This window comes from Molossus molossus, unplaced genomic scaffold, assembly GCF_014108415.1.
Source record: "Molossus molossus isolate mMolMol1 unplaced genomic scaffold, mMolMol1.p scaffold_m16_p_12, whole genome shotgun sequence".
In the NCBI taxonomy this organism is placed as follows: Eukaryota; Metazoa; Chordata; class Mammalia; order Chiroptera; family Molossidae; genus Molossus; species Molossus molossus.
Genome location: NW_023425347.1, coordinates 31,680,594 through 31,692,915, shown reverse-complemented (window position 1 = coordinate 31,692,915; position 12,322 = coordinate 31,680,594). Strand labels below are relative to the sequence as shown.

General features: G+C 39.6%; 1 non-coding gene and 2 pseudogenes across 1 annotated transcript; 1 reads left to right on the top strand and 2 right to left on the bottom strand.

The window, feature by feature from the left end:
* The first annotated feature begins 942 nt into the window (after nt 1–942).
* Nucleotides 943–1,063, top strand: LOC118627432. The gene has a single exon (XR_004959174.1). It is a non-coding gene; the product is annotated as a U6atac minor spliceosomal RNA (small nuclear RNA).
* An 8,781-nt stretch (nt 1,064–9,844) lies between these two features.
* LOC118627379 lies at nt 9,845–9,926 on the bottom strand (annotated as a pseudogene).
* Nucleotides 9,927–10,120: 194 nt separating this feature from the next.
* LOC118627380 lies at nt 10,121–10,230 on the bottom strand (annotated as a pseudogene).
* Between the last annotated feature and the right edge of the window lie 2,092 nt (nt 10,231–12,322).

The following is a 12,322-nucleotide window of genomic DNA, read 5'->3' as shown; positions in this document are numbered from 1 at the left end:
AGTGTCTATTAATTTATAATAATGTTAGTGCTTTAAAACTTACAATGTACTAATATGCATGTTATTTTATTTAATTTTCCCAACATCCTATGGGATAAATCTTATTGAAAAAGTGAGATGCAAACAATCTGCCCAAAGATATATGCAGGGGTGGGCACAAGTAGGTTAAATTACCAACCATTATTACCTAAAAGATAAATCATAAGTAAGAATACAAAATAATAACAATAATAAGAAAAAATACCACATAAATAAATAAATAAATAGTAAGGCAACGATAAGCTGTTTTGCGTACTCACAACGGTAAACCTACTTTTGCCCTCCCCTACACTTATAAAGTGGTCAACTGAAACTCAAGGCAAAGTACTGTCTATTCAAATCCCTAGCTCTTTTCACTCTTCCATGAGAAAACATAGTTCTATTTGAATTAGTTTAGCTTTGAAAACAAATTTTTTTCACATCTTTTTGGGGTCTCTAAATACACAGAACACATTTTTTCCCCCAAGAAAGATTCAATTAATTACATTTTGGAGTGGTCCCTCTGTGGAAAGTTAAAACAAACATGCAATGCCAATACAGCCCCCAGCTGTGAAAGTCAACATGAAAACAAGGCATTGCCACACATCCAGATGCTGGGGGTCAGGAGCGCACATCCGCACAAGAGACTTGGCTTAGGGAAGGAGAAGGCTGTGGATGGGGACCAGTGCCCGGCTCTGGCTGTCCCCTCCCTTCTTCCTGCCTGCTATGCCTCAGATCTCATTAGATTGGCTGAGATGCCTTCCAAGTCTTCCAAAACCACCAAGGGTTTGTGCATTTTTGGAGAAAGCAGCAACCTCAGGTTCTGCTAGTGGTCTGCTGGATTGATTACTTAACTTTTGTTTTTGAATGCCAGTCTACGATGCTTTCTATCATAAAAGAAAAACTTTTAAATGCAGTTATTCAGTGTTGTATGAGAGGAGAATGTCAGCACTCATGACAAGGATGGAAGAGGCTCTGGGGCCTAATGATGCATGTGCGGATTAGGCGTTGCCACCTACCTCATGGCATCTAACCATCACTTTAAGTAAATAAATAAGTAAATAAATAAATAAAATGCATGTGTTGAATTTTTTATGGCAAAATCTGATTTATCCATAAGAGTTTTAAAATAAGATTGCCATGTGAGTTAGAAATTCTTAGACCTAACTCATAGTAGTTTTTTTTATATTTATATATTTTCAATAGTTATATATTTTCATATATTTATATATTAATATTTATATATTTTATATATTTATGTCTAGATATTTATAAGTTCACAAGAACTTATAGATATTTATTGTTATTTATACTATATTTACATAAATATATAGATACAGTGTGTCTACTGTGAGCCAAGTATATCTCCAAAATATGTTGAAAAAATCAATAATTGAGCAAATTTTTATGAACTTTGAAAACTTAAAGAGAAAGTAGTGGTTAAAAGCCTGGGCTTTCAAGTTAGAAAGACCTGGGCTTAGATTTTGGTTCTACCATTTATCAGCTGTGTGAACTTAGGCACATCGCTGAACCTCTTGAAGATTCCTTATTTGTAAAAGGGGAATCATAACACCTGCTTTTTAGGATTTTTGTGAGAATTAAATGTAAAATAATGACAAGCTTTGCACACTTTCTGGCACATAGAATGTGCAATATGTTGAAGCTATTATTAGCACAAAGCCTTGAGATCATTTCTCTTGGCATCAGGCCCTGTACAATAATCCTATTAATGTTGAAAATGTAGGTGATTAAGTTGAATCTATAATGACACTCTGACATAACCTGGAATTACATCTTTGAATAATCCTTGGGATCAGTCAGTTTATTTAACACCTGTCTCTAGGGTACAGGAAAATGTTAGTTATTTGAGCTTTCTAAACCTAGGGTTCCAAACCAACAAAACTTACTACTTATCCAAAAAAGATTTGATTCCATTTTTCTATTACTCAGAATGGTTGACAAGTTATTTTTGCTTGCATGGAGTTTACCATGCTCACATCTAGGTGGAAAGCAATATCCAAAACTCTTTCGGTCGAAAATGATAGAAATGCAACTCAGATTAGCTTAACCAAAAGGGAACATATTGGCTCCAATCACTGAGGACTTTAAGGGTGGATCTAGCTTCAGATGGTGCTAAATATTGCCAGAGCTCTGATTCCCTCTGTGTGTTGGCATCATTATCAGAGACCTTCCATGAAGCCTGGGGTTAGGGTTATAACCCAGGCTTATCTAGTTTTAGCTTGAGAGCCCAGAGAATAGGAGCTCCTCTCTCTCCTAGCAACTATAATTCGTAGAGAAACAAATTGTAGGGAGGATTCTTATAAAGGCAGGGTAGGTGGGGCACTATAGTCATCTCACTAGAACAACATGGCCCAGGGAGAGATGATTCCCAAAAGAAAATCAAAATCTGACTCCTGACAAAGGAGGATGGTAGAGTGAGCAGGTAAAACAACAGATGCCCATAGCAGATAGTTTGAGTTGGATTGTCTGAAAACAAAGACTTCAGCATGACCATCACATCATGGCATCCATTAAAATACGCACTATTTCATGGAACCACATAAAAATGTTTCAAAGGGGCATCGGGGTCGGGCATTCTTGACTCATGCTTTTTCCTCATTCTAAGTTCCACATGTGGTAAAAATCTTCAAAAAAAAAAAAAAAAAAAGAGTATAGTTATCCTCATCTGTTCTCCATATTCAGCAGTATGGTATGTGTGTAATTACATAAAAAAGGAAAATTCTTTCTCCATATTGAATAAGCAAATAAGACCATTAATTAATAATATGCATACAAGACCATTACTTACAATTACATAAAAATGAAACAAGGAAAAAAATCTCTCCATATTAAAAACTCAAATCAGGCAATTAACAAATAATAGTCTAAAAATGTTCCAATTTCAAAATAAGAACAAAAAAGTTAACATTATGTATAATGCTAAAACAAAATAAAACATTAACATTATTTGCATTTCAAATGACTATTGAGTCCATTTTTCTAAGTGAAACAGAATTATGTTTGCAAGGGGAAAAATGTCACTTTGAACATGAAAAAAAATACCAAAAAAAGAAAACCCTTTCCCCTTCATTTAGTCCCAAAGCTGAAAATAACTTTTAAACTCCTGATTTTATTCTTCAGCATCTTAGCATATAAGTGCATAAAATACTGATGGCTCTCAAATGAGAAGATTCTTGCTGAGACCTCATTGTGCTCTGCAAACATGATCTCATCTTTCAGCTTGGTTATGTTCCAAATCCAGGAGTGAGGGCAAGTTTATGATCAGGGAAGAAAAAAAGAAAAATATTTATATAAGCTCTATAATGCAAATTTTTTTAAAGACCAAAAAAAAAAACAAAAACCCATGTTATGTATATAAACTCTCTGAACTTAGTATATGGGGGTACCCCCCAAAATAAGGAATAGTCACAGAATATGGGGAAGAAGTTGGAAAAAACAAAGTCACTTTTTGCAGTGGAAACATGAAAAAGAATGAGATGACAGCGTTCAGGGATAGAAAGGGGGCAAAAAAATATTTTTTTTTAAAAAGGAGAATGAGATGAGTCATCTGAAGATCTCTTCCTGAGAGTGACACACCCTACACTTGAAACCTGATGATTGATGCCACTGGAGTGTCTTCCTAAATCACCAGGATATTGCATTTTAAAAAATCTCATCTGCCCTGGCCGGTTTGGCTCAGCGGTTAGAGCATCGGTCCACGGACCAAGGAGACCTGAGTTCGGTTCCTACTAAGGGCACGTACCTCGGTTGCAGTTTGTCCCCAGCCCCAGTTGGGGTTGGGTGGATGGCAGCCACTTGGTGTGTCTCTCTCACATTGATGTTTCTTCTCTCTCTCTCTTCCTCCCTCTTGCCCTCCCGCTCTATCTGAAGATAAATGCAAAATGTCCTCGGGTAAGGATGAAAAAAAACAAAACAAAAAACATGTAATAAACTGGCAACCTAGAAATGACATATTGCAATCATGGAAACTTTTGCAACTAATGAGCTGAACATCAAGACTTTTTGGTGTATCTCCAGAGCCTTATGACGGAGAATGGACATTGTATGCCCTACTATACATGGTAAGTAATTAGAACTACTTTATACAAATCAAGTTTTCTTCTAATATTCTCAAAATACTTTCTAAAGTTCTATCATGAAAGTTTTAGACCTAACCTGACCATTCTAATTTACCTAAATAGGGTATAAATGTAACAACACTGTCCTTTAGTGACCTCTAATATTGTCAACAATAACTAACTAACTAAATATATATAAATAAAGTGAGTAATAAGACCAGAGGGTTACAGATAAAACGCCAAGATCTGTTACCAGCTCTGCCACCAATTAGCTAGTTACTTAATACTTTTTTACTCTCCTTCGTAAAATACAGACAAAAGCATAATTTTCTAAGGAGGTGTATACACATTTAATCATAGAGAAAACAACCACTTACATGGTAAAAATCAAGTGAGCTAACAGCATGTACTTTCATATTTTTTAAAATCAAGAAAAATAATATATTGTGGTATAATATTTATTCCGTAGGCGTTCTTGAAACTCAATCTGTGATGAAGATCTAGAGATTATTTTAATAGCACGTGACTTATTCTTGTTTAAAGAAAAGATGTGGTTAAATGTTAAGCATCTCACTTCCACCTACCAAAATACAAGCTCCTTTTGATCTCGTTAGCTCACTTATGTATCCTCAACACCTTGAACAGAGCCTGGTATGTGGGAGGCACTTAAATCCTTGTTCAGTTGGTAAATCAAAGAACCATGGAAAATGGTTCCTTATGACATACTGTCAGGGCTCCTATTTCAGATCATCTACTGTTTAGAAGTTGTTAACTTGCTATTGCTTGGCATTCTCTTTAATCCTTCAGTAGTCTGTGGATCTAGCCTAACACAGGTAAGATCTGTTTAACTACTGTTTTGTTTTGTTAAATAAACTTATGTATGTACAGATTATTGTGCAATTTTAACAACAATAAGAAAGAAACAAAGATCTGAGGTTTTGACTCTACGAGGTCAAGATAACTAATTAAAAAATAAACTTTTAGGCTGGCTGGAGTGGCTCAGTTGGTTAAGCATCATCCCTTGCACCGAAAGGTTGCCAGTTCAATTCCCAATCAGGGCACATACCTAGGTTTTGGGTTTGATCCCCAGTAGGGGAGCATATGGAAGTCAACTGATCAATGTTTCTATCTCACATCATTGTTTTCTCTCTCTCTCTCCCTTCCTCTCTCTAAGCATGTCCTTAGGTGAGGATTAAAAAAAAACAAAAAACTTTTCATTAAAAAGAGTTGGTATTGCCCTGATTGGTGTGGCTCAGTTGGTTGGGCATAGGCCAGTGTACCAACAGGCTGCTGGTTCAATTCTTGGTCAGGTGGAGCACACGCCCAGGTTTTCGAGCTCGATCCCCAGGAAGCGGGGTATGGGAGGCAGCAGATTCATGTTGCGCTCTCACATCAATGTTTCTTTCTCTCTCTCTTCCTCTCTCTCTAAAAAAATCAATATAAAATATTATTTAAAAAACCCAAAATTATGGTCTTAACATATTTCAATTACATATCATGACCTTTATTTCTACGAAAGTACCTTCTTGTTTGGTCATTGCATTAAAACTACCTTAGTTGCCCTGGCTGGTTTGGCTCAGTAGTTAGAATGTCAGCCTGCGGTCCAGAGAGTCCCGGGTTCGGTTCCTGCTAAGGGCATGTACCTCGGTTGCAGTTTGTCCCTAGCCCTGGTTGGGTCGTGCGGGTGGCAGCCACTCGATGTGTCCCTTTCACATGGATATTTATCTCTCTCTCTCTCTTCCTCTCTCTCCTTCCCACTCTATCTGAACAAAAAATGGAAAAATGTCCCCGGGTGAGGATTAAAAAAAAACAAACCTTAGTTGCCCGGCTGGTGTGTGGCTCAGTGGTTGAGCGTCGACCCATACACCAGGAGGTCGCCATTTCTATTCCCAGTCAGGGCACCTGCCCAGGTTGTGGACCAAATCCCCAGTGGGGGGCATGCAGGAGGCAGCCAATCAATGTTCTCTCTCATTGATGTTTCTCTCTCCCTCTCTTCCTTCCTCTCTCTAAAATCAATAAGGGGGGGGGGGGGGAGAATGTCTTTGATAAAGTAGTAAATTATTTAAAACAAAACAAAACAAAACTACCTTAGTTATGTCAATTTTGAGACTTAACCCCAAAATTTGGGGTTAGATCTTGTTTTTCTGTTCAGGCAACTACTGATAAAGTAGCCAGTTATTTATGCTCCAAACGCTTTAAATAGATCCCAAACAGTGAGGTCTATGAAACTTTGAAAATTATGAATAACAAAGACAATTGTATAATAGATTAGCTATAGCAAGCATTCAATATTTTCTCATGTATATTTTTATTTTTTAAAAGTACACTACAAAAAAAAAATCCAAATACTTCTTGCTTTAATTTTTAACTACTGACTCAAAATATCAATAGAAACCAAAAAAGGTAAGCAATTTCATTTATTTATATTTCTAAATCCACAGATAATAGAAAATACAACATCTATATACTGGGGTTTTTTTAGAGGAAAGAAACATGCTCTGAGTGGAATGTCTCTGATGTTTACATTAAAATTAATGTAGATACTAATCTCTCAAAGGGTCTCAAGACTTCCTTTCTGTCCTAGACAGAGAGGAATCCTCTGATTTAATATTTAGTTTGTTCACTAATCATCATCACTCTACATCTAAAAATAATTTTTAAAGGCAATATATTTTACAAGGTAAAAGCTGCTAACTCCTTGTTTACTTAAAATAGGATAGAAGCAAGCATAAACGAATCATAGAAAACACAGTTTAATGATCAAAATACAAAAGATTAAAAACATACTCTGTCTGCATTAATAAAACTTTCAAAGGGATTGCAACCAATTCTGTCAAAGCCTCAGAAGTTGCTGTTTTGGCAGTTAAAAGAGAAGAACATGTGACATTTTGTCATTTTTTTTCTTTGTGGATAATTAAACACAAGCCATGAGAAAGCAAATATACATACGTACAGCACATTTTCATCGCTCTGAGGACGAGAGCCATGCACTGAAGACTTAATATTCCAAAGAAACACCATTTGAACTACATTTGAGACATGTTACTGACTTTTCCCTAAATTACTGTTTTGTGGTCATTTTATCTTAGCAGCTGTGTTCTTCTTTTTGTTTAAAGTAATTGCATTTAATATCATCTTTTTTATTTCAAGGAGGTCAAATATTCTCAAGTAACCAGTGCGCATTATTAGGTGTGAGTGAGGGAGTAGGGGGTGTCTCTGTAAGGGGTGGGGTGGGCATCACCTTCACTAGGCTTCTTCATTCATAAATGACAGCCACAGAGAAATCCGGTTGCTATAAAAAAAAAAAAAAAAAAAAATCAGCATCATTTCTCTTGGGCCTTCGAGAATTTCTCTCCTTCTGTTTGGGGGTGGAAATGAATGCTCATACGTGGAAACTGATAGGTAACATTATTCTCCTTACTGTGCTGCAGGAGTGAGCACTTTCCGGGAGGGGAGAATCAGACTCAATATTATTACTAATAGCTTTTCAACACATAAAGAGCCACATAGAAATGACTCATATGAGAATTCTTAGAATTCATTTGGTAACCCAATAATTAGTGACAATGTATGTTCATTTATTAGTAGCAATATATGTCCATTTATTTTATCTGGCGTACAATGAGACCTCATAACAGGCCTAGGCAGTGGGGTGCTAGGGATGCCACCATGAACAAGATACCTGCCCTCATAAAGGGTAAAGTCTGGTAGGGAGAAACATCAATCAAATAATTCTACTTAAACATATATGTATACATATGTGTATATACACATTTACAACAATCATAAGGACTAGGCAGAAAAGGTATATAGCGCCACAGGGCTGAATATAGGAGGATTTGATGTAGGGGAAGGGGAGAAGTTAGGACAGTGTCCCCAATAAAGCGTGTGATTCTGTGTACTGGGGTAAGGGGGTGGGTGGGAGGATGCTGGGAAGAAGTGGGAGAATGAGGGATGGGTGCCGGGAGAGCACTCCAGACCTAGGGAGAAGCAAGAGAGGGCTTGTGGAGCTGGAGAAACTAAATGAACATCAGTGCACCTAGAGCTCAGAGAGCAAAGCAAGTTAGGATGGGGGATGAGATGAAGGCAGAAATATAGACAATAGTTAGATAAAGAAAATCTTTATAGTTTTTTTTTTCTTTATTTACAGTGATACCTCGGTTCTCGAACATAATTCGTTCCAGGAGGACGGTCGAGAACCAAATTGTTCGAGAACCGAAGCAATGAAACCAATAGGAAATAATGGAAACTGGATTAATTCATTCCAAGCCCCAGAAAATGCCTATTTACTGGCCTAATTTGTATATAATATGTAGAAAAACATAAGTCTCAACAAGAAATAAAAGTGTACAGTATGTCTAAGGGTTAAATTCAGTGTAAAGCGTGACTCTCTCCACAAAGCGTGACTCTCTCCACAAAGCGTGACTCTCTCTCTGCACTCACACTGATGACGCAAGCAAGGCGCGCTGGGCCGAATGAACACCATTCGGCTCAACTCGGCTCATCTCGGAAGTTCGAGTTCCAAATATTTGTTCGGATTCCAAGACAAAAGTTTCTCGAATCTCCTGGTCGAATACCGATTTGGTCGAAAGTCAAGGCATTCGAGAACCGAGGTATCACTGTATTTTTAGAAAGAGAGGGAGAGGGAGAGAGAGATAAAAACATCAATGAGAGAGAACATAGGTTGGCCGCTTCCTGCATGCCCCCCACTGGGGATCGGGCCGGCAACCTGGGCATGTGCCCTGACCGGAAATCAAACCGATGACATCTTGGTGCATGGGTTGATGCTCAACCACTGAGCCACACCAGCCAGGCAAAAAATCTTTATAATTTTTTTTTCTTTTTTTATATAAAATTTTAAAAAATTTCAATTACAATTCACATTCAATATTATATTAGTTTTAGTGTAGTGGTTAGACATTTATATAACTTATGAACTAATGCCCTCAATAAGTCTAATACCCACCTGACACCATATGATTATTGACTATATTCCCTATGCTGCACTTTATATCCCTGTGAGCTTTCTAGTTTTTTATCCAAGGAGCAGCAGGGAGACACTGAAGGGTGAGAAGCGTGTTTGCATCTTGAAATTCTCCCTCTGAGAGCAGAGCTAGCGGAATGGTCTGGGAGTAGGGACAGGGGACTCAGGGAGCCTGGCTAGGAGGCCCAGTGGGGCTGGTGCTGGACTGGTGATGGTAGCGATGGAGACTGGAGGAGGATTGAAAATAACCATCCTGAAAACGCAGAAACTTCAGAATAGCCCTTAAAATGCTGCAGAGTCCATGCAACAGCTTTCCTCTTGAATCTTGTGAAGCCGTCTGTTCATGTCACTGGTGTTTCTTTCACTTTTCTTCGCATTCTGAAGAAGGGCATCTCGACTTAGACCCCATCCGTGGTACGCCCGGGAGTGAGGGATGAAGTGTGCTACTGAGTTTTCAGCCTATGGCAGGGAAGGGAGGAATCTTTCTACAGCAGGCCTTTCCCTCACGTGCAAAGCTGTAGAGCAGACAGTCAGGCTTCGGGATCCCCACCTCCTCACGATCATCCTTTTCTATTCAGCCTGCCCACCTCATGCCCCAGATTCATGCTTTTGTTCTCCACGCTCCTGCCACCCCTGCATCATAGCCTGCCCCGAGGAAGCTGTCTGGTCTACAGATTCTCACTAAGATGTCAAGGGAAAGGTTATGGATGATTTCTACCACAGAATATGTAGATTCATTTATTTGTGTATTTATGTATTTTTATACTGTCCTATGATAGAATGGACCAACTCAGTACCTTCTGAGGTTAATTCATTCCTATCACCACAATTACTTTTTTTTTATCCTCACCTGAGGACATTTTTGCATTTATCTTTAGATAGAGCGGGAGGAAGAGAGAGAGAAAGAAACATTGATGTGAGAGAGACACATCAATTGGTTGCCACACACACGACCCCAACCGGTGCCGGGGACAAACCGCAACCCAGGTACGTGCCCTTATCGGGAACCGAACCCAGGATTCTCTGGTCCGCAGGCCGACACTCTAACCGCTGAGCCAAACTGGCCAGGGCTCACCACAATTACTTTAGCAAACCTGGTTCCCCTCACTTCTACAACATCATGCAAAGTTAGAATAGGTAGGTTTTTAAAGCCTAAAGAAATGAATCTCTAATCGTGGAAGGCCAGGCCATCAGTCAACAGGTGGAGAAAGCATTTGGGAAGGCAAAAGCACTTTGTTTTGCCCTGAAATTACACTACCTTACCAGTTAGATATACTCTTATAATTTGCCTCTCTTACAACATGTGTGCAGAAGAGGTGAGAAAAATAAAAAAAACAGAAGGCAAAGGACTGACCAGTTTCCCACCAGTGGACTGAAAAGCACAGACTGCTGTTCACAGGCCTTCCACAGCTCTGCTCTACACCCGCTTTCCAGGAGATTGCATCGATTTCTTGGTTTAAATATAATCTGTATGCTGACAAGGCTGAATTTATACCTTTTCTCTGGACCCTTCTGTGAGCTCCAGACTCCTCCATCCATCTACTTACCGACCTTCTCTGCTTGGACATCTCACAGGCATTTCACACTGAACATGTCCTAACTCTAACTCTTGGTCCCTGCACCATCACCACCCAAACCCAGACTTCCCCAAAGCAGAAAACGGCAACACCAAACACCCAGGAACCTGGAGGTCATCTTGGACTCCTCCCTTTCTGTAGTAGTTTCCTGTGCCTGCCATAAGGTACCACCACAGTCCAGCTGGTGTGGCTCAGTGGATCAAGCGTCATCCCAGAGACTGAGAGATGCCAGTTCAATTCCCGGTCAGGACACATGCCAGGGTTGTGGGCTCCATCCCCAGTTGTGGGCCATGCAGGAGGCAGCCAATTCATGTTCTACTCACACATTGATTTCTCTCTCTCTCTCTCTCCCTTCCTCTCTCTCTAAAAAAAAATCAATTTAAAAAAAAAAAAAAAGATACCAACACAAACTTGGTGACTTAAAACAACAGACATTTATTTTCTCATTGTCCTGGAGGCCAGAAATTTGAAAACAAGGTGTCAGCAGGGCTGTGCTCCCTCTGGAGGCTCTAGGGGAGAATCCTTCCTTGTCTGGTCCAGCTTGGGGGACTCCAGGAGCTCCTTGTGGCTGAATCACTCTAATCTCCGCAATTGTCTTCAATTAAGACATGGACATCTCTTTTTGGGGGCCATCATTCAATCTGCTATACTCTCCCTTGCCCCTCACAACCAATTCATCCATAAGCCCTGGGGAAGTTACCTGTAAATTGTCTCTCTCAACCAAGCCATTCACATTCATTGCTATGAAGATGCTATGCTTCATTGCTATGATCCTGATTCAAGTCACCTTTTTCTCTCTTGAGAATTTCTGTCATGGCCTTCTACAGCAGTGGCCTCCCTGCGTCCTCTCTTGGCATTCTCCCTCCACAGTGCTTTCCCTATAGTGCAGCCAAGAAAAGTGATTTTAAAAATATATATATAATATATCTCAATATATCAGACCATATCATTTACCTGCTTAAAAACCTCCAATGCACTTAGGAGTTCCGCTGCAGTTAGAACACAGTCCGGTGTTATCCAGGCCCAGCTCCCTTCTCCAGCCTTTCCTCCAGTTCCTCGTGCTAAGTGTTACAGCCACATAGACTTCCTGCTAATTGTTCAGAGAAGTTGTCTCTGGCTGACCTGTGTGAGAATGCATTCTCTGCTACTCTATAGCATATCACCCTGTCCAAGATTCCAAAGCATTTCTCAATATGTAATTCACTTACCAGTTTACCATCCATCTCTCCACACTAGATTGAACCTGCCTGAAAGTAGGGACGTAGGGACAAAGCCCCTTTGGTTAGCATTCTCAGGCTCTGGGGATTAAGACTCCAGTGCACATGGTAGATAACTAATAAATCTTTGTTAAACAGATGATTGAATTAATTAAGCAATGGTTCTCATAGATTGTGGAATCAAGAAGGAACCATGCTTCATGTATGTGTAACCAATGGACATGGATAACAATGCTTGTGTCCGGCTGGTGTGGCTCAGTGGTTGAGCGTTGCCCCATGCACCAAGAGGTCGCCGGTTCAATTCCAGCCAGGACACATGCCCAGGTGTGGGCCAAATCCCCAGAGGAGGGCATGCAGGAGGTGGCCGATTGATGTTCACTCTCATCAATGTTTCTATCTCTCTCTCCCTCTCACTTCCTCTCTCTCTAAAATCAATAAAGGTAGAAA